A 19,705-nucleotide genomic window follows, 5' to 3' on the forward strand; every position below is an offset into this window, starting at 1 on the left:
TGTTCCCCCAGCCTAACTCTGGCTTGCAGTAAAATCTTAAATTTTTCAATTACTTTCCGGCGTTCTGGAACAGGAACTTCTCTCCTCTAATTCACAGCATTGTTAACTATTTGTCTTTTTTGTACATTTCAAACAGTATTTTAATCATTTTTTTTTTTCCACAGATCATTGGATGTGACTTTTTTTTTTTTTTTCTTGAGACCGGTTTTCACTCTTGTTGCCCAGGCTGGAGTGCAGTGGCGTGATCTTGACTCACCACAACCTCCACCTCCCAGGTTCAAGCAATTCTCCTGCCTCAGCCTTCCTGAGTAGCTGGAATTACAGGCATGTGCCACCACGCCCAGCTAATTTTTGTATTTTTAGTAGAGACGGGGATTTTCCATGTTGGTCAGGCTGGTCTCGAACTCCCGACCTCAGACGATCCTGCCCCCCTCAGCCTCCCAGAGGGCTGGGATGGAAGTGACTCTTTAAAATTTGTTTTGTTTGTGAGCATTTCACATGAGAGAAAACCAGAAAATAACCCACCTGCCCCGACACTCTACTGCAAAAAATATTTGTGCCCAGGGGTTTGAGACCAGCATAGGCAAGATGGTGAAACCCTGTCTCTACTAAAAATACAAAAATGAGCTGGGCGTGGTGGTGGGCACCTGTAGTCCCAGCTACTTGGGAGGCTGAGGCAGGAGAATCTCTTGAATCCGGAAGGCGGAGGTTACAGTGAGCCAGGATCATGCCACTGCACTACAGCCTGGCAACAGAGCAAGACTCCATCTCAAAAAAAAAAGTCAAAAATATCTTTTATTGGTTGTCATCATCATGCCTGTGAGCTGAACCTAGGTATATGTCACTATACTACCTGCGGTCAGGGTCCAGGAAGGACAGCCACATCACCTGAATACTGAGCCAGAGATATGTCAATATCCTTTTGTGAGAAGAGCCCTGGCAGGAAGGTCACATCATCTAGCTGCTGAGCCCACTGATATGTCACAATGCCCTCTGTGGGCAGGGCCAAGGCAGGAGAGTCACGTTACTTGGGTGTGGCCCCAGCAATATGTCACAAATTACCCTGTGGACAGAGCCCAGTAAAAAGAGGAGTCACATGACCTAGGTAATGGGCATGGGGATATGTCACAGTGCCCTCTGATGGAAGGATCTAGGTAGGAGAGTTACATTACCTAGATACTTGGCCCAGGTATATTTACAATCTCAATTATAGGCATTGCTTAGGCAGGAGAGTCACATCACATGGGTGCTTGCCCCATTTATTTGTCTCTGTCCCTTCTGTAGGCAGGGTCCAGGCAAAGAAGGACAGTCACATCTACTAAGTGATGGGCCCAGTAATATGTCAGAATCCCTCAGGTAAGCAGGTCCAAGGCAAGAGAGGAGTCGTATCACCTATGTGATGGGCCCAGAAATATGTCACACTCCCTCTTGTGGGCTGAACCCAGGCAGGAGAGGAAGGTCACATCAACTAGGTGATTGCTGTATAAATAGTTCAAAATTCCCGCTGAGAGAATGGCCCAGGCAGAAAAGTAATATCACCTATGTGCTTGGCCTAGGTATATGTCACAATCCCACTACTATACTAGACCCAGGAAGAAGATTAAAAATAATCAGGTACTGGGCAAATGTATATATCAAAATTACACCCACAGAAGGGTCCAGAGATGAGATTTAAAATACTGCAAATGGGCTGGCTCCAAATATGACAGTCAACACCTCTTGTGAGTTCTGTCCATGTACACGAGTCAAAATCTCAACAGTAAGCTGGATCTGTGCAAGAGAGCTTCAACCTCATGTGCAAACAGTGTTTTAAAAGGAAAGACAGCCTTACAGGGGTGTTTAATCTTGATCCAAAGTCACCATCTTACTTGTGGCCTGGATCCATGTATGTGAGTCGCAGTTCCAACTTTCAATTTCCTCCAGGTGTTAGATTCAGAACCCCAACAGTGAGCTGTGTTCATGTGGGAGGGCAATAATCCTTACTGTCAGCCGAGTGTGCAGACAAGAGTCACAATTTTGTCTGTGTGCTTGGCCTTGTTATAAAACTCTTTTTAGCACTTGAGGGCATTGTACAATATGCTTCAGTGTTGTAGGACTCTGTGACCTTTGTACAAGTAAGAAACCCAGGACATTACCTGTCACCCTAAGCCTAGCTACTAAAGTCAACATCTCTTCTATTGGCTGGGTTCAGGTACTAGAGTCATTATTGTGCCTGTGAGCTAGGTCCAGAAGTGAGTCACCATCCTACCTGTGACCAGATTTACATATGACAGTCACAATTCCAACTGTGGACTTAATCTGCATGTGAGACTCAGGAGCTCACCAGTGGACTCTGTTTATGTATGATGTTGACAATCCTAATTTTCTACAGGGTGTGCTTATGAAAGTCACAATATCACCTGTGTTCTGGTTTGCATTATGACTCTCCCTGTACCACCCAAGGGCTTCATAATGTACGTGTGTTTGTCAGAGCCTTCTGTAACCTTTCTAAAAGTAGGAGACTCAGAATCCTACCTTTTGCCCTAAACCTATCTATGAGAGTCAAAATATCTCCAATTGGGTGGCTCCACATCTGAGAGACATTATCATGCCTGTGTGCTGGGCCTAGGTATAGGTTACAATTCTACGTGTAGGCGGAACAAGTCAAGAGGGTCACATCATGTGGGTGCTGGGCCAGAGATTTTTCACAAACCTTTCTGTTGACAGGTCCCCCAAAAAAGTTACATCACCTGGATGCTAGCTCAGCAATATGTCAGAATGCCTAATGTAGGCAGGGCACCGGCAGGAGAGTCACATTATCTGGGTGGTTGGCCCAGTATTATTTCAAAATTTTTTATGTAGGCAGGGCACAGGCAGCAGAAAAGAGTCACAATATCTAGGTGCTGGGATCAGTAATATTTCACAATTTTCTCTCCTAACAAGGCCCAGGCAATAGAGGAGAGTCATATCCCAAAGTGGTGGTTCAGGGATATGTCAAAATCCTCAATGGAGCCAGGGCATAGGCAGGAAAGTAGAGTCACATCACTTAGGTGATGGGCTCAGAGACATCTCACAAAGTCCCCTGTGGGAAAAGCCTAGGCAAGAGGGTTACATCACCCAGGGGCTTGGCCTAGGTATATGTCAGAATCTTAACTCCCAATTGATGGCTAGGTTTCCACAAGATAGTGAAATCAATCAGATGTTTGGCAAAGATATATTTCACTATCACACCTGCAGAAAGGTCTAGGAATGAGATTCACAATCCCGCACATTTCCAGACTTCAGATATGAGAGTCAACAACTTTTGTGAGTTGTGTCCAAGTATGTAAGACAAAATCTCAATGGTGGACAAGATCCATGAATGACAGCCTCAACTCCACCTGGGAACAGTATTCCAGTAGGGTAGCCACATTCTTACAGTTGTGCTGAATCTTGGCTTGAGAGTCACTGTTCTACCTGTAGATCAGATCAACATGTGAGAGCCACAATTCCACCTTTCAGTCTCCTTCAGATGTGAAATTCAGAACGTCAGCAGTGGGCCATGTTTATGTGAGAAGGTGACAATTCTTTCTGTTGGCTGGGTGTACATACGAGGGTAACGATCTCTCCTGTGTGCTAGGCCATGTTAATATACTCTCTGTACCACAGAAAGTTTGATAGGGTATGTTTCAGAATTTCAATCTGCTCTGAGATTTTTGTGGTGCTATAACCCTGTGATGCTACTCATTGCCTCAAGTGCAGGCATGAGAGTCAATATTTCTTTTTTTGACTAGTTCCAGGTATGAAAGTCATTACCATGCCTGTGAACTGGGTTCAGAAATGAGTCACCATCTTGTTTGTGGCTGGATCCACATATGACAGGCATAATTCCAGCTGTAGACTGTATCTACAAATAAGATTCAGGATCCCCCAGTGGGCTCTGTCCATGTGTGAAGGAGACAATCCTGTCAGCTGGGTGTACATAGGAGTGTAACAATCTTTTCTCTGTGTTGAGTCTTGTTATGACACTCTGTACAACCCAAGTGATTTATATAACACCCGTGAGTGTCATAATTTTCTGTGAACTTTGTACAACTAGAAGACCCTGGACTTTACACGTTGTTCTAAGCTGAGCTACAGGACTCTAAATTTCTCTCATTGTCTTTGTCCGGGTATGAGAATCATTACCTTATTTGTGCTTTGAGCTCAGATATATGTCACAATGTTAACTCTGAGCAGGCACCAGGAAGAAGAGCCACATCATCTAAGTGCTGAGTCCAGCAATATGTTAAAATCCTCCCTTAGAACAGGGCCCTGTCCTAGCAGAAGACTGACATCACCTAAGTGCTTGGCTGAGGTATATGTAACAATCCAATCTACATGCATGCTGGGCCCACAGATGAGAGGAAAATCACTCAGATGTTAGGCAAAGGTATATGTCAAAATCACACCTTTAAGAAAATCCAAAAATGAGATTCATAATTTGTCACATGTCTCAGCTTCAGGTATGAAAATCAACATCTCCTGTGAGTTCGGTCCAAATACATGAGTCACAATCTTAATGGTTGACTTGATTCGTGCATGAGAGCCCCAATCACACCTGCAAACTGTGTCTTGGTAGAAAAATCACTGCCTAACAGGTGTGCTTAATTCTGGTCTGAAAGCCACCAGCCAACCTGTGGACTGCATTTACATATTAGAGTCACATTTCTAACTTTTCACTCTCTCCAGTTGTGAGATTCATGACCTGTGTGCTGGACCGTGTTATGACACTGGAGGACTTTATATGATATGCATGAGAGTTGCAGTTGGCTCTGACACCTTCATTCTGGTATACACCCACAATCTTACTTGATTCTCTATTTTGAGATACAAGTGTCAATATCTTTCCTCTTGGCTAGGTCCAGGTATGATTCATCATCTTGCCTGTGAGCTGGATCCAAACATAGGTCACAATCCCACCTGTAAGCAGTGACCAGGCAGAAGAGTCACATCCCCTGAGTGCTGGGACAGGAATACATAACAATATCCCCTGTGGGAAAGGTTCAGGTAGAAGAGTCACATCTGTTTGGTGCTGAGCCAGGTGAAAAATGTTACAATACCCTCCGTGGGTAGGGCCCAGGCAGAAGAGGAGAATCACCTCACCTAGGTGTTGGACCCATGGATATGTCACAACTTCCCATGTGGTCAGGATCAGGCAGGGAAGAAGTCACATCACCTAGGTGCTGAGCTCAGCAATATGTAAAAATATTCCCTTAGGGCAGGGCTCAGACAAAAATGTCACATCACTCAGGTGCTTGGTCCAGGCATATGTCACAATCCCACCTAAGGGCAGCACTTGGGCACAAGAGGAGAGTTACACAACCTAAGAGATAGGCCCAGAGATATGGCACAATGCCTCCTGTGGGCAGGGCCCAGGAAGAAGAATCATATCACGTGGGTGCAGGGCCCAGGAATATGTACAATCCCCACTGTGGGCAGTGCCCAGGGAAAAGAGATGGTCACATCACCAAGTGACAGGTCCAGCGATACATCACAATTTCCGTTAAGGACAGCACAAAGGCAGAAGAGTTACATCACCTAGGTGCTTATGCCAGGTATATGTCAAAATCCTGTAGGTGAGATTATCTCAGGCAAAAGAGGCAAGTATTCAGGTGTTAGGCAAAGGTATATATCAAAATCACACCTGCGGGTGTGGACCGAAAAACATGTTGCATCACCTGGGTGCTGAACTAGGGATACATCAAAATTCTTTCAGAGGCCAGGCGCGGTGGCTCCCGCCTGTAATCCCAACACTTTGGGAGGTCAAGGCGGGCAGATCATGAGGTCAGGAGATCAAGACCATCCTGGCTAACACGGTGAAACCCCGACTCTACTAAAAATACAAAAAAAATTAGCCAGGCGTGCTGGCGGGTGCCTGTAGTCCCAGGTACTCGGGAGGCTGAGGCAGGAGAATGGCGTGAACCCAGGAGGCGGAGCTTGCAGTGAGCCCAGATCGTGCCACTGCACTCCAGCCTGGGCAACAGAGGGAGACTCCGTCTCAAAAAAAAAAAAAATCTTTCAGAACCTAGGCAGAAGAATAACATCACCTGCGTGCTCAGTGTGGTGAAATGTCACAATTACCCTTGTGGGCTGGGCTAGGTAATAAGGAGACTAACCAGACGTAGGTACTGGGCGAAGGGACATGTCACAATTCTCCTAGTGGGCGGGACTCTGGAGAGTCACAGCATTTGTGTGCTGGACTTAGAAATATGTCACCATGCCCTCTGTCGGAAGATCCCAGAAAACAGATTACATCTGAGGTCAGGCTGGAGACTGGACAAAATGACTCACTATGATGGAGGGCTCCTGCTTCGACAAGCCTCATGGACCCATCCCCCAGGCGAAGGTGGAGGTCACTGTGACGTGAGAACCGGCTGGCACATGCGCACTGGCTAGGCCAACTCGCGCGGCACTCCTGAAAGTCAGGCTACAACCTCATTAAAAAATGGCAGCAGTGCTGTGGCTGCGAGAGATGCGGTGTCTCAACCGGGGTGGGGGCAGGGGGGAGGGGGTTTAAGGAGGAGAGGGGGAAGGAGACTGTGCAAGACCCAGAACCGGACAACTAAGAGTCCTGTCCTGAGGACCACCTTGAGCCGTCTTCTGGTTCAGTTCCTAGTGAAGTAGGAGCTTCAGGGTGCCAGCTGGGATCTTCGGACTCCTCTACGGATCCAATTTTGGATCCTACCTGGTCAGCAGGGATGGGGTTATAATATGGTGAGGGGTGAGGGGCACAGAAATATCCCATGTAACTCAAGGTATGGTGTCACCTGAAAATTCACTGACCCATGGGTCCACTTCTTCCCTCCTACTCCCTAGGTGAAGCAATGGCCTGCCCTGGTAGGCAAAGCCCAGGGGCTCCTGCATCCCAACACTCCTTTCCGGGACACGTGCAAACAGGGACGGAGCGAGTCAGAGGTGGAGGAAATGTGACCACACGTGGCACTGGCATCCCCCAAGAAAAGGTGGAGTGAGCATGTGTCCCTGTGGCTATGGGGTGATAGCGAGACGGTCCATGATGTCCATGCATGTGCCGGGGGTGGGCATTGGAGACCTCCCCAAGAAAGCAAAGTAAACACAAAGCACACCTGGGAACCAGGAAATGACCTGTGCCGGAGTCCAAGCCACATTCAGGGAAGACTGCCAGAGGAGCAGAGAGGTTTGTGCAAAGTACACCCCACCCTGGGCAATGCAACAACCATGTAGCCCTGAGGCAACAGCCAAAACCCAGTCCCTTTGGCTCCCTGATGTCTGTAGCAGCCAAAAGATTCTGTGCTGGGAGGCAGTCCCACCCTGGAGCAGAGGAAGTGGATGTCCCTCCAGAATGAGATAGGAAGTCCTGATGAAAGGCAATAATACCCCTTTCCAAGAAGGCAAAGGCCAGCCACTGACCGCTCATCCTAAATGAAACATGCAGCCATCAGGTGGGACATGGAGATCAAGGGAGCTTCCATTATCTGAGACAGGTATGGAAGACCAGTGCTCCAGGATCGTCATGCCTACCCAATCTATAGAAATAGGTTTGGAGAGGGAAATGATCATTAAACGGATCTCGAAAAAGTTTCAACCTGATGGACTCAAAAGTGTTATTTGTTGAAGACATTGAGCCAGACCAAAGAACTAGGCCCCTCAGATACATGGCAGATGGAGAAAGAGGGAGGACCGAGCAGTGGCCAGAGCCCAGGCTGGATACAGCACAATGCCACCACCATGGGCATCTGGAAAGAAGGAGTGGCCAGTGGGTGAGTTGGCCAGAAATGCCAGCGTTTGAGTGACAGAGATCCTTGCCACATCCTCTTCCCAGCTTTCTCTCCAAGCCTGTGTCATGGTGTGGCAATATTTCTCAATGAGAGGAGAGGATGGGAGGAGTAAGAACCATCTAGAACCATCTTCTTTGATGTCGGTCTGCACCCCTCCTGCAGGAGGACAATGAGCTCCTGTGAGGCTTTTGTCCTTAGCTGTGGTGTGCCAGTATTGATCCCAGAGAAGAGGTTGCTCAGGATGGGGAGGAGATTTTAACCCCTGCGGGTCTGACGCAGCTCCCCACGTGGCCCACGCCTTCACAAACCCAAACTTGAACCCTCAGGAAAGAAAACGACTGACAACTGGCCAAATGACACAGGCAGAGATGTCCAAAGAGGCTCCCCAAAGAAAGGCCGACATGTAAGCATCTGCCCTCCAGCACACAGGTCACATTCGTCCCATCACACACACGCACATGGGCACATACACAGGGGCACACATACACACAGACAGAAACAGAGAGAAAGAGACAGAGAGAGAAACAGAGAAAAAGAGAGAGAGGAGAGAGAAATATACACACACAGACAAACAGCAGTGGCACTGAAACACCCACCTCCAGGCAGCCCCTGAAGCTGTCCGGTTCTGCTCTCCGTGAGAATGACCCTTGGGTCAGAGAGCAGCCCACAGGCTCACAGGCAGGCCTCTCCTCGAGATAACAGGGGTCACGACTTTTGGGGAGACTCACCTGCACACCGTCCCATAGCTGTCTCATGCATGAGAGCCCCAAGACCACATGCAGGCTTTCTCCTGGTAGGAGAGTAACAGCCTCACATGTGTGCTGAGTATTTGTCTGATAGTCATCATCTTTTTTTGTGGAACAGATTCACATATGAGAGTCACAATTCCAACTTTTGACTGCCTCTGGATGTGAGATTCAGAACCTCAACAGTGAGTGGGCTGTGTCCGTGTGGCAAAGTGACAATTCTTACCATTGTCTGTGAGTGCCTATGAAAGTCATAATCCCACCTATGTGCTGAGCCCTGTTATGACACTCTCTGTGCCACTCAGGAACATTATAAAATATGCATGAGTGTTGTAACCTGTGACCATTCTACAAGTAAAGACCCAGTAAATTTCCCATTTCCTTAAGCCAAGGTAGAAGAGTAAAAAAGTTTTCTATTGTCTTGGTCCAGGTATGAGAGTCATCATCATGCCAGTGAATTGGGCTTAGGTATATGTCACAATCTCACATGTGGGGAGGGACCATGCAGAAGTTCACATCACCTGAATGTCAGGAAAGAAAAATGTCGATTTTTCCCCTGTGGGCAGGGCCAGGGTGAGAGTTACATCACTTGGCTTCTTGGCTCAGTGATATGTCACAATTCTTTTTATAGGCAGGGCCCAGAGAGAAAAGGGAACTCACATCACTTAGATCCTGGGCACAGCAAAATGTTACACTGTCCCCTTTAATTATGGTTTAGGCAAGAGAAGAGAGTCATGTCACCTAGTTGATGGGTTCAGTAATATATCACAATCCTCAAAGGGGCAAAACCCAGCCCAGAGTGTAGAGTCACATCTCCTAGGTGATGAGCCCAGAGATATATCACAATGTTTTCTGTAACCTAGGCCTAGAAAGAAGGGAAGAGTCACATCACCAAGTGATATTTAACACCTTGGCCCAGAGATATTTAACAATTTCTCCTGAAGGCAGGGCCTAGGCAAGAATGTTATATCACGCAAGTACTCAGCCCATGTATGTGTCACAATCCCAACTGTAGGCTGGGCACAGGCAGAAAAGTAAAATCAATCAGGTGCTAGGCAAAGGTATTTGCCTGCCATGAAGTGTGAGCTTCAGAACCTCAGAAGTGGGCTGTGCCCATGTTTGAGAGTGACAATCCTAGTTGGCCTGTTACAACATCTCTACCACCCAAGGGCTTTATAGGACATGCATGTGTCCCCTAATTTTCTGTGACCTTTCTACTAGTAAGATACCCAGGAGCATACCTGTTGCTATAAGCCTAAGAGAGTAAAATCTCTTATTGGCCAGGTTCACGTATGAGAGTTATCACATGCTTGTGAGCTAGGCCTAAGTATATGTCACAATTCCATCAGTGAGCAGAAACCAGGAAGGTGAGTCACATCACTTTGGTTCTGGGCCAGGGATATGTCACAATGCCCACTGTAGGCAGAACCCATGCAGGTGAGCAACATCATGTAGGTGATTGGCCCAGTGATATGTCATATGTCTTAATCTTTTCTGTAGGCAAGGCTCAGGCAGAAAGAGAGAGTAACATTACCTCAGTGCTGAGCCCAGCGATTTCTCACAATCTTCTTTGTAAGCAAGGCCCAAGCAGGTGAGAACAGTCATATCACCTAGATAATGGGCCCAGCAATATGTCAAAATCCATACTTAGGGCAGGGCAAAAGGGGAAAAGGAGAGTCACATTACGCAAGTGAGAGGCCCAAAAAATATGGTTCAATGCTGCCAGTAGACAGGTCTCAGATAGAAGAGGTAAGTCACATTTCTAAGTGATTGACTCAGAGATATGCCACAATCCGAGAAATAGAGTCCGAGAAATAGAGTCATATCACCTAGGTCCTTAGCTCAAGTATACATCACAGTTCCAACTCTGGACTGGGCCCAGGTCAAAGAGTAATTTCCCCGGTACTGAAAATTTTGTATGTTACAAACACACCTTTGAGGAGGTCCAGGGATGATATTTACAATACCATGTACATTCCAGCTCCAGGTATGAGAGTTCACTCTTTCTGTGAGTTGGGTCCAAGTATGTGATTCACAGTATTAGTGCTGGACGGTATTTGTGCACAAGAGCTTCAACTCCACCTGTGAGCAGTGTCCTGATAGAAAAGGCACAGCCTCATAACTGCTGAATCTTGGTCAGAGAGTCACCATTCTACCTGTAGACAGAATCCACATCTGAGAGTCACAATTATGTCATTGGACAATTTCCGGATGTGAGATTCAGAACTTCAAAAATGGGCTGTGTCCATGTGAGTGGGTGACATTTCTTACAGTTGGCTGGTTTTGCCTTAAAAATTCACAATCTCACGGGTGTGCTGTGCCTGTTGTGACACTCTGTAACACCCAAGGGCTTTAGAGGATATGCATGAGTGTCAAAATTCTCTGTGACTTTTCTACAAGTAGGAGACCTAAGACCATATTGCTCTAAGTCTAGCTATGAGAGTCAAAATATCTCTTTATTGCCAGGTGCATGTATAAAAATCATCATCATGCCAGTGGGCTGAACATAAGCACATTTCAAAATTAACCTGTGGGCATGAACTAGGCAGGAGAGTCCCATAACTAAATGCTAGACCAGGAATATGTCAATATGCCTCCTGTGTGCAGGGCCTGGCATGTTTGTTACATCAGCTTAGTGCTGGGTTCAGCAATGTGTCACAATGCGTGCTATGGGCAGGGCCCAGGTAGAGAGTCACTGACTGTGACTCATTTGCTTTTCACTGTTGGCTGAGTGTGCATATGAGTGTGAGTTAGACCCAAGTACCCCAGTAACAATCTCAACAATAATCCTAATCCATGCATAAGAGCCACATTTTCACCTGTGACTGTGTTCTGGTAAAGGAGTCACATCCTACAGGTGTGCTGAAACCTGGTCTTAGACATCACCTAGGTGCTGGGCCAAGCAATATGTCACAATCCACATTTTGTACAGGATCTAGGCAGAAGAGGGGAGTCACATCACCTAGGTGATGGGCCATAGATATGTCACAATGCCTCTTCTTGGCATTGCTCAGGCAGGAGAGTTGTATCATTTGGGTGCAGGCCCCAGCAATATGCCAAAATCTTTACTTGGTTCAACGCCCAGGAAAAAGAGGAGAGTCTCTTCACCTAGGTGATGGCCCCTGTTATATGTCACAACTACCCTGTAGGCAGAAGAGGATAGTCACATCACCCAGGTGAGGGGCCAAGAGCTATGTCAAAATCCTCCCTAAAGACAGGGCCTAGGCAAGAGAATCACATTACCTAGGTCCTTGGCTCAGTTATATTTTACACTCCAATTTGTGACCTGTACCCAGGCAGGATAGTCAAATCAGTTAAGTGCTAGACAAAGGTATATGTAACAATCAAACCTGCAGAAAGTTCAAGGATGAGATTCATAATCCCACACATGTCCCAGCTCAAGGTATGAGAGTCAACACCTCCTGTGAGTTGGGCTCAAGTACACCAGTAACAATCTCAACAGTGGTCTGAATCTGTACATGAGAGCCACAATCTCACCTGTGACTGTATCCTGGTACAGGAGTCACATACTACAGGTGTGCTGAAACCTGGTCTGAGATACCATTTATTTGCTGAGGTCTGCATATGAGGGTCACAATCTAACCTCTTTACTGGGCTTTGTTATGACACCCTCTGTTTTACCTGAGGGCTTCATATGTTATGCTTGAGCGTGTAAATCTTCTCTGAGACCTTCAGACTATTGTGGACCCAAGATCTTACCCATTGCCCTAAGCTCAGACATGAGAGTCAACGTTTTTTTATTGGCTGGGTTTAGGTATGACAGTCATCACCATGCCTGTGAGCTACGTCCAGAAATGAGTCACCTTCCCATCTGTGACTGGATCCACATATGACAGTCTCAATTTCAACTGTGGACCTCATCTGTGAGTCAGATGCAGTACCTCACCAGTGAGATATGTCCATGTGTTAGGGTAAAAGTTCTAACTGTTGGCTGGGTATACATATAAGAGATATAATCCAAACTTTGTGTTGGGTCCCATTATGACATTCTCTTTACCACCCATGGACATTACATAATGTGTGTTAGTGTTGTAATGCTCTGTGACTTTAGTACCCACAAAAAACACAGGACCTTATTTGTCCTTAGCATAGCTACAAGAGTTAACATCTCTTCTTTATTTTATTTTATTTACTTATTTTTTTACTTTAAGTTTTAGGGTACATGTGCACAATGTGCAGGTTAGTTACATATGTATACATGTGCCATGCTGGTGCGCTGCACCTACTAACTCGTCATCTAGCATTAGGTATATGTCCCAATGCTATCCCTCCCCCCTCCACCCACCTCACAACAGTCCCCAGAGTGTGATGTTCCCCTTCCTGTGTCCATGTGTTCTCATTGTTCAATTCCCACCTATGAGTGAGAATATGTGGTGTTTGGTTTTTTGTTCTTGCGATAGTTTACTGAGAATGATGATTTCCAGTTTCATCCATGTCCCTAGAAAGGACATGAACTCATCATTTTTTATGGCTGCATAATATTCCATGGTGTATATGTGCCACATTTTCTTAACCCAGTCTATCATTGTTGGACATTTGGGTTGGTACCAAGTCTTTGCTATTGTGAATAATGCCGCAATAAACATACGTGTGTATGTGTCTTTATAGCAGCATGATTTATAGTCCTTTGGGTATATACCCAGTAATGGGATGGCTGGGTCAAATGGTATTTCTAGTTCTAGATCCCTGAGGAATCGCCACAATGACTTCCACAGTGGTTGAACTAGTTTACAGTCCCACCAACAGTGTAAAAGTGTTCCTATTTCTCCACATCCTCTCCAGCACCTGTTGTTTCCTGACTTTTTAATGATTGCCATTCTAACTGGTGTGAGATGCTATCTCATTGTGGTTTTCATTTGCATTTCTCTGATGGCCAGTGATGATGAGCATTTTTTCATGTGTTTTTTGGCTGCATAAATGTCTTCTTTTGAGAAGTGTCTGTTCATGTCCTTCACCCACTTTTTGATGGGGTTGTTTGTTTTTTTCTTGTAAATTTGTTTGAGTTCATTGTAGATTCTGGATATTAGCCCCTTGTCAGATGAGTAGGTTGTGAAAATTTTCTCCCATTTTGTAGGTTGCCTGTTCACTCTGATGGTAGTTTCTTTTGCTGTGCAGAAGCTCTTTAGTTTAATTAGATCCCATTTGTCAATTTTGTCTTTTGTTGCCATTGCTATTGGTGTTTTAGACATGAAGTCCTTGCCCATGCCTATGTCCTGAATGGTAATGCCTAGGTTTTCTTCTAGGGTTTTTATGGTTTTAGGTCTAACATTTAAGTCTTTAATTCATCTTGAATTGATTTTTGTACAAGGTGTAAGGAAGGGATCCAGTTTCAGCTTTCTACATATGGCTAGGCAGTTTTCCCAGCACCATTTATTAAATAGGGAATCCTTTCCCCACTGCTTGTTTTTCTCAGGTTTGTCAAAGATCAGATAGTTGTAGATATGCGGCATTATTTCTGAGGTCTCTGTTCTGTTCCATTGATCTATATCTCTGTTTTGGTACCAGTACCATGCTGTTTTGGTACCAGTACCATGCTGTTTTGGTTACTGTAGCCTTGTAGTATAGTTTGAAGTCAGGTAGTGTGATGCCTCCAGCTTTGTTCTTTTGGCTTAGGATTGACTTGGTGATGCAGGCTCTTTTTTGGTTCCATATTAACTTTAAAGTAGTTTTTTCCAGTTCTGTGAAGAAAGTCATTGGTAGCTTGATGGGGATGGCAATGAATCTGTAAATGACCTTGGGCAGTATGGCCATTTTCACGATATTGATTCTTCCTACCCATGAGCATGGAATGTTCTTCCATTTGTTTGTATCCTCTTTTATTTCCTTGAGCAGTGGTTTGTAGTTCTCCTTGAAGAGGTCCTTCACATCCCTTGTAAGTTGGATTCCTAGGTATTTTATTCTCTTTGAAGCAATTGTGAATGGGAGTTCACTCATGATTTGGCTCTCTGTTTGTCTGTTGTTGGTGTATAAGAATGCTTGTGATTTTTGTACATTGATTTTGTATCCTGAGACTGTGCAGAAGTTGTTTATCAGCTTAAGGAGATTTTGGGCTGAGACAATGGGTTTTTCTAGGTATACAATCATGTCATCTGCAAAGAGGGACAATTTGACTTCCTCTTTTCCTAATTGAATACCCTTTATTTCCTTCTCCTGCCTGATTGCCCTGGCCAGAACTTCCAACACTATGTTGAATAGGAGTGGTGAGAGAGGGCATCCCTGTCTTGTGCCAGTCTTCAAAGGGAATGCTTCCAGTTTTTGCCCATTCAGTATGATATTGGCTGTGGGTTTGTCTCTTGTTATTTTGAGATACATCCCATCAATACCTAATTTATTGAGAGTTTTTAGCATGCAGGGTTGTTGAATTTTGTCAAAGGCCTTTTCTGCATATATTGAGAAAATTATATGGTTTTTGTAAAGGATATAAAATGCCAGTGAGAGAGGCCTGGGGAAATATGAGGCAAAATGTGTAAATACCTGCTTAGCATTATAACTTGTTTAACATGAGAAAATCTGTTGTGGCACCCTTTACATTAATTGACTAACAAGGAAATACTGTGTAATCATTTCAGCAAGTGCCAAAAAGCATTGATAAATTTTAACACTTATTCCTATATTCCTTGTGGCTACTGGAAGTGAAGAACGAAATATTAAAAAGCTAAAAATAGAAAGTGTCATTTGCAAACTGAATTAGCGTTGTATTAAAAGAATTAAGAGAATCTTGACAATGTTTTAGATCCAATGAGAGTGTTCATCATTGTGGCCAGATACAGGATCTGTATACAGAAGTAAGTAGCTTTTTATATATTCTGGCAAAAAAATACAAATGTAGCTTAAAGGGAGCCTATTCAGAATGTAGCAAAGACCATATAACTAGTAATAAACTTATGAAGAAACACATAATGCCATCTGAAGAAAATTTTAAAATTGATTATAAAGTTGTGAATAAATGAAAAGAGATATTGGTTCCTAGATGGGAACATTTGTTTTTGTAAAGATGCTGATTCCCTTTATACTAATCCATAGATTCAAAATAATCCAAATTAAAATCTTACTGAGGTTTTTCATAGAACTTCATAAGCTGATTTTAAAATTACTTGCAAAACAAAATATCTGAGAATAGCCAAGAAAAAGAGCAACGATGTGGTATACAACTAAACCACAGTAATTTCATCAGTGAGGTACTGGTATAAAAAATAAATACAATGAAACAGAGTAGAGATTCCAGAAGTGAATTCACATTTCTTTGAGAATTTAGTTACATAAAATTTGACATTTTAAAGTAGTGAAGAAAGAATGCACTATTCAATAATTGACCTTGAGATAATTGCTTACCGATTAGAAAGAGAAGATATCTAGAAAACTCATCATACAGTTGACACACAAAAAGATTCCATCTCTATGGAGACCAATTGTAAGAAAAAGCATTAGACAGAAATATAAGAAAAGTATTGATTACTTCAGGGGAAGGGGTATCTTCATAAGTTTAACATAAAAACCATAAACATTTGACTATTTCACTGTTTAAGTGTTGGAAAGTTTACTATGGCCAGGGAAGGACTTTTTCCAGGAATGCAAGCTTAGTTTGATACCCGGAGTAATATCAAATGATTTACCAGAGATACAAAGTGAGAGATAAAAACCCCACATAAACATATCAGGAGATGTTAAAAGAGCATTAGATAAAAGTCTAGGCTTTCCTAATAACAATTCTAAATAAAATTAGAAGAAATTGTTAATTTGATAAAGACTTCAGGTCCAGAACTAATGTCAAAATAGTGGAGCAATGAAGCCATTTTCTTTAAAATCAGAAACAAAACAGAAATGCACATTATTATCATTATTATATTTTGACATTGTTTTTGAAGTTCTGGAGACTGCAATAGACAAGAAATTAAGTATTTAGTATACATACAGAGAAAAAGGGTAATTTTTTTATCTTCTGATACATAATTGTATAGTTGGAAAACTCAATATGCCCTAATAAAATCAATTAGTGTTAAAAGCATATGAGTGTGGTAGATCTAGTGCAAATATAGAAAATACATTTGTGTTTCTCTACTAGCAACTATCAGCTGGGAATAGAAATGTGGTAAAATATTTCATTATTAAATTGTATCTGCTAATTATAGTAGAAGGACTATTACAAAAACTAACTGAAGAGAGAGAAAACTATAAAATCTTATTGAGGGATTTTAAAAATACCTGAGCAAATATAAAGGTAGTAGCCACAATCTTTCCAGAAAAAGTTTAATGTACCAAGCTGCTAATGGTTTATGTAAAAATAAATAAATTAATAAATAAATAATAAAATGTAAGGTTTAATATAATTAATATGTAAATTTAATGCAGCATCAACTGTAATCCCAATGCAGTTTTTGAGGAAATCAGGGATTCTGGGTTGGGAGTCGTATTGATAAAATTTTCTTAAAGTCAAATACCATAATAAATGCCTAAATATAGCCAAAAAAGTTATAAAAAAGACTGATGAAGGGATTTTTGCCTTATGAGATAGAAAGCACATGATAAAGTAATATCATGGAAACAGTGTGGTACTGGCAAAAGAATTGACAAATAGATTAGTGAAACATAGAAAGCCCAGTAATAGTGGGTGTGACAAAGGTGGTATTGGAAGTGAAAAATATATATATTAATAATTGGTGTTTGCACCATTATTTTTACACTCTTGCACAAAACAGAGGCCAGCCATTGGGAAGGAATTGAGGAGACTCCTGAGCTCAGGGGGCATTTTTTTTTTTTGAGTCAGAGTCTCGCTCTGTCACCCAGGCTGGAGTGCAATAGCGTGATCTGGGCTCACTGCAACCTCTGCCTCTCGGGCACAATTCTCCTGCCTCAGCCTCCTGAGTAGCTGGGATTACAGGTGCCTGACACCACACCCAGCTAATTTTTGTATTTTTAGTAGAGACAGAGTTTCACCATATTAGCCAGGCTGGTCTCAAACTCCTGACCTTGTGATCCACCCGCCTTGGCCTCCCAAAGTGCCAGGATTACAGGCATGGGCCACCGCGCCTGGCCTCAGGGGGCATTTTGTCAGGCATAAAGTAGAATTAGTCCTTATCTTCATCTTGTCTCACCCAGATGTTGCCATGATGATGGCCGTGGAGGATGGCATGGTACAGGTAGTGGTTCAGGTGCAGCACCTCCCCCCTCGAGAGTTGGAAGTCAAAAGCAGCCTGTGGTTCAGGTGATGGATGAGAAGGTGCTTTTGTTTAACACTGAGGAGACCCATGGAGGGTTTCCTGGCCTGAAATTGGGGAGCGTTTATGATGGCTCTAAGAAGAACAAAGACCTGACATTGTCTTTGCCTGGGTTTTTGATGAGGTGGCCACATATCAGGATGTGTTCAGCACACAACATACAGCATTGTGGAATGCTTCCTTCAGAGTTACAATTGCTAAGATGATAACCTGGGTTCCACTTGTCAATAGCCTTGTGGAACTAGGGCAGGGTTTCATGTTTCTTCTGGCCTCCCACATCTGGGCATGATTTATTGAGGATAGCTCTGGCCTCTTCATGCTCTGTGTGGCCCCATTTATTCATTCTGCTACATGTGAGGCATGTTACTGGGCCTGGGAATACAATAGCAAACCAGACCAACGTGGTTTATGTTCTCTTGGTGCTCACAGCCTAGAAGGGAAGAGAAACTGATCACAGAATCACACCGACAAGTGTGTGGTTACAAATCAAGGTAAATGATATGAGCAAAAAAAAAAAAAACTGTGGACCTTTGACAGAATCTAGCCTGGGGAAGGAAGGGATAGCCCACACTCACAATGGAGATCTAGTTGTCCTGAAATCCACCAGCCTATGGGGGAGCCAGAATAGACACGTGGAGTATGCCAACACTGCAGTGGGAACATGGGTTGTGTGAGTGGTGGGAGCAGTAGACCGGGATACATAAAAGGCAAATGAGAGGGGCATGGGGAGAGAAGGGCTGAGCTGGGCGGCAGTGCACTGCGGCCTCCTCCATGCTCTGTCTTCTGTAGTGTTTGCCTATGGGGTCACTGGGCCTGAGAAGACACTCACCATGCTGAAAAGAGAGGAGACCTCCAGCATCATGGACCTGACCATCAGGTACCTCTACAGGCACTTTGAGGTCCACCAGGAGGAGAAGCACTTTGAGGTGATCATCACCTGTCAGGAACTCAGGCTGCCCTCTGCTCTGCATTTCATTCTTACAACCACCTGAGGAGGGAAGTGAGTTGGTGGAAGACAGAATGGTAGAAAACAAAGAGTTGGGGCCCAATGAGAGCTTATGGCATAGATATAGCTCAGCGAGATGCTGCATAAGAATGACCCCCACCCAAGCCAGGCATGGTGGCTCACACCTGTAATCCCAGCACTTTGGCAGGCCAAGGCAGGCAGATCACCTAAGGTCAGGAGTTTGAGACCAGCCTGACTAACATGGAGAAAGCCTGTCTCTACTGAAAATACAAAATTAGCTGGGCATGGTTGTGCATGCCTGTAATACAAAATTAGCTGGGTGTGGTGGCACTTGCCTGTAATTCCACCTACTCAAGAGGCTGAGGCAGGAGAATCACTTGAACGTGGGAGGCGGAGGTGGCAGTAAGCTGAGATCGTGCCATTGCATTCCAGCCTGGGCAACAAGAGCAAAACTCCATCTCAATAAATAAATTAATTAATTAAAATAAAAATGACCCCCCACCACTTCACCATGCTCTTATCATTTAACGTGGTCCTGTAAAATGTCACTTATACAAGGGGTCTCAGATATGCCCCAGCCTCATGCTTCCTCCTCCAGCATCCAGGAAGAGAGATTTTCTGATGGACCCCTCTCCCTCAAGTTTTTTCCTTTCCCTTCAGGTGTACAATGAGCAGATCCAGGACCTCCTGGAGCCCAAGGAGCCCCTTGCCATCTGTGAGGATCTGGACAAAGGGGTAGTGATAGAAGGACTTATTTTCCACCAGGTGCGGGATTGGGCTTAGGTGGGATGAGCAATCACATTGGCCCTCCAGGGTTTCTTCATAAAACTGTTTGGAGATGCCCTGGGTCCTGTGACGATGGTGGCAGTGGTGGAAGCAAGGAGGATTGACATTCATTCTGAAGCGCAGCTTTTTCCATCAGAGGAAAAGTCCTGGTGGGGGAGCCCACAGCCGTGCTCCTTGGCCTCTTCTCTGTAGCCAACCTAAGCAGAGCAGCTG

The sequence above is a fragment of the Gorilla gorilla genome, chromosome 18 (genome assembly GCF_029281585.2).
Source record: "Gorilla gorilla gorilla isolate KB3781 chromosome 18, NHGRI_mGorGor1-v2.1_pri, whole genome shotgun sequence".
Lineage (NCBI taxonomy): Eukaryota > Metazoa > Chordata > Mammalia > Primates > Hominidae > Gorilla > Gorilla gorilla.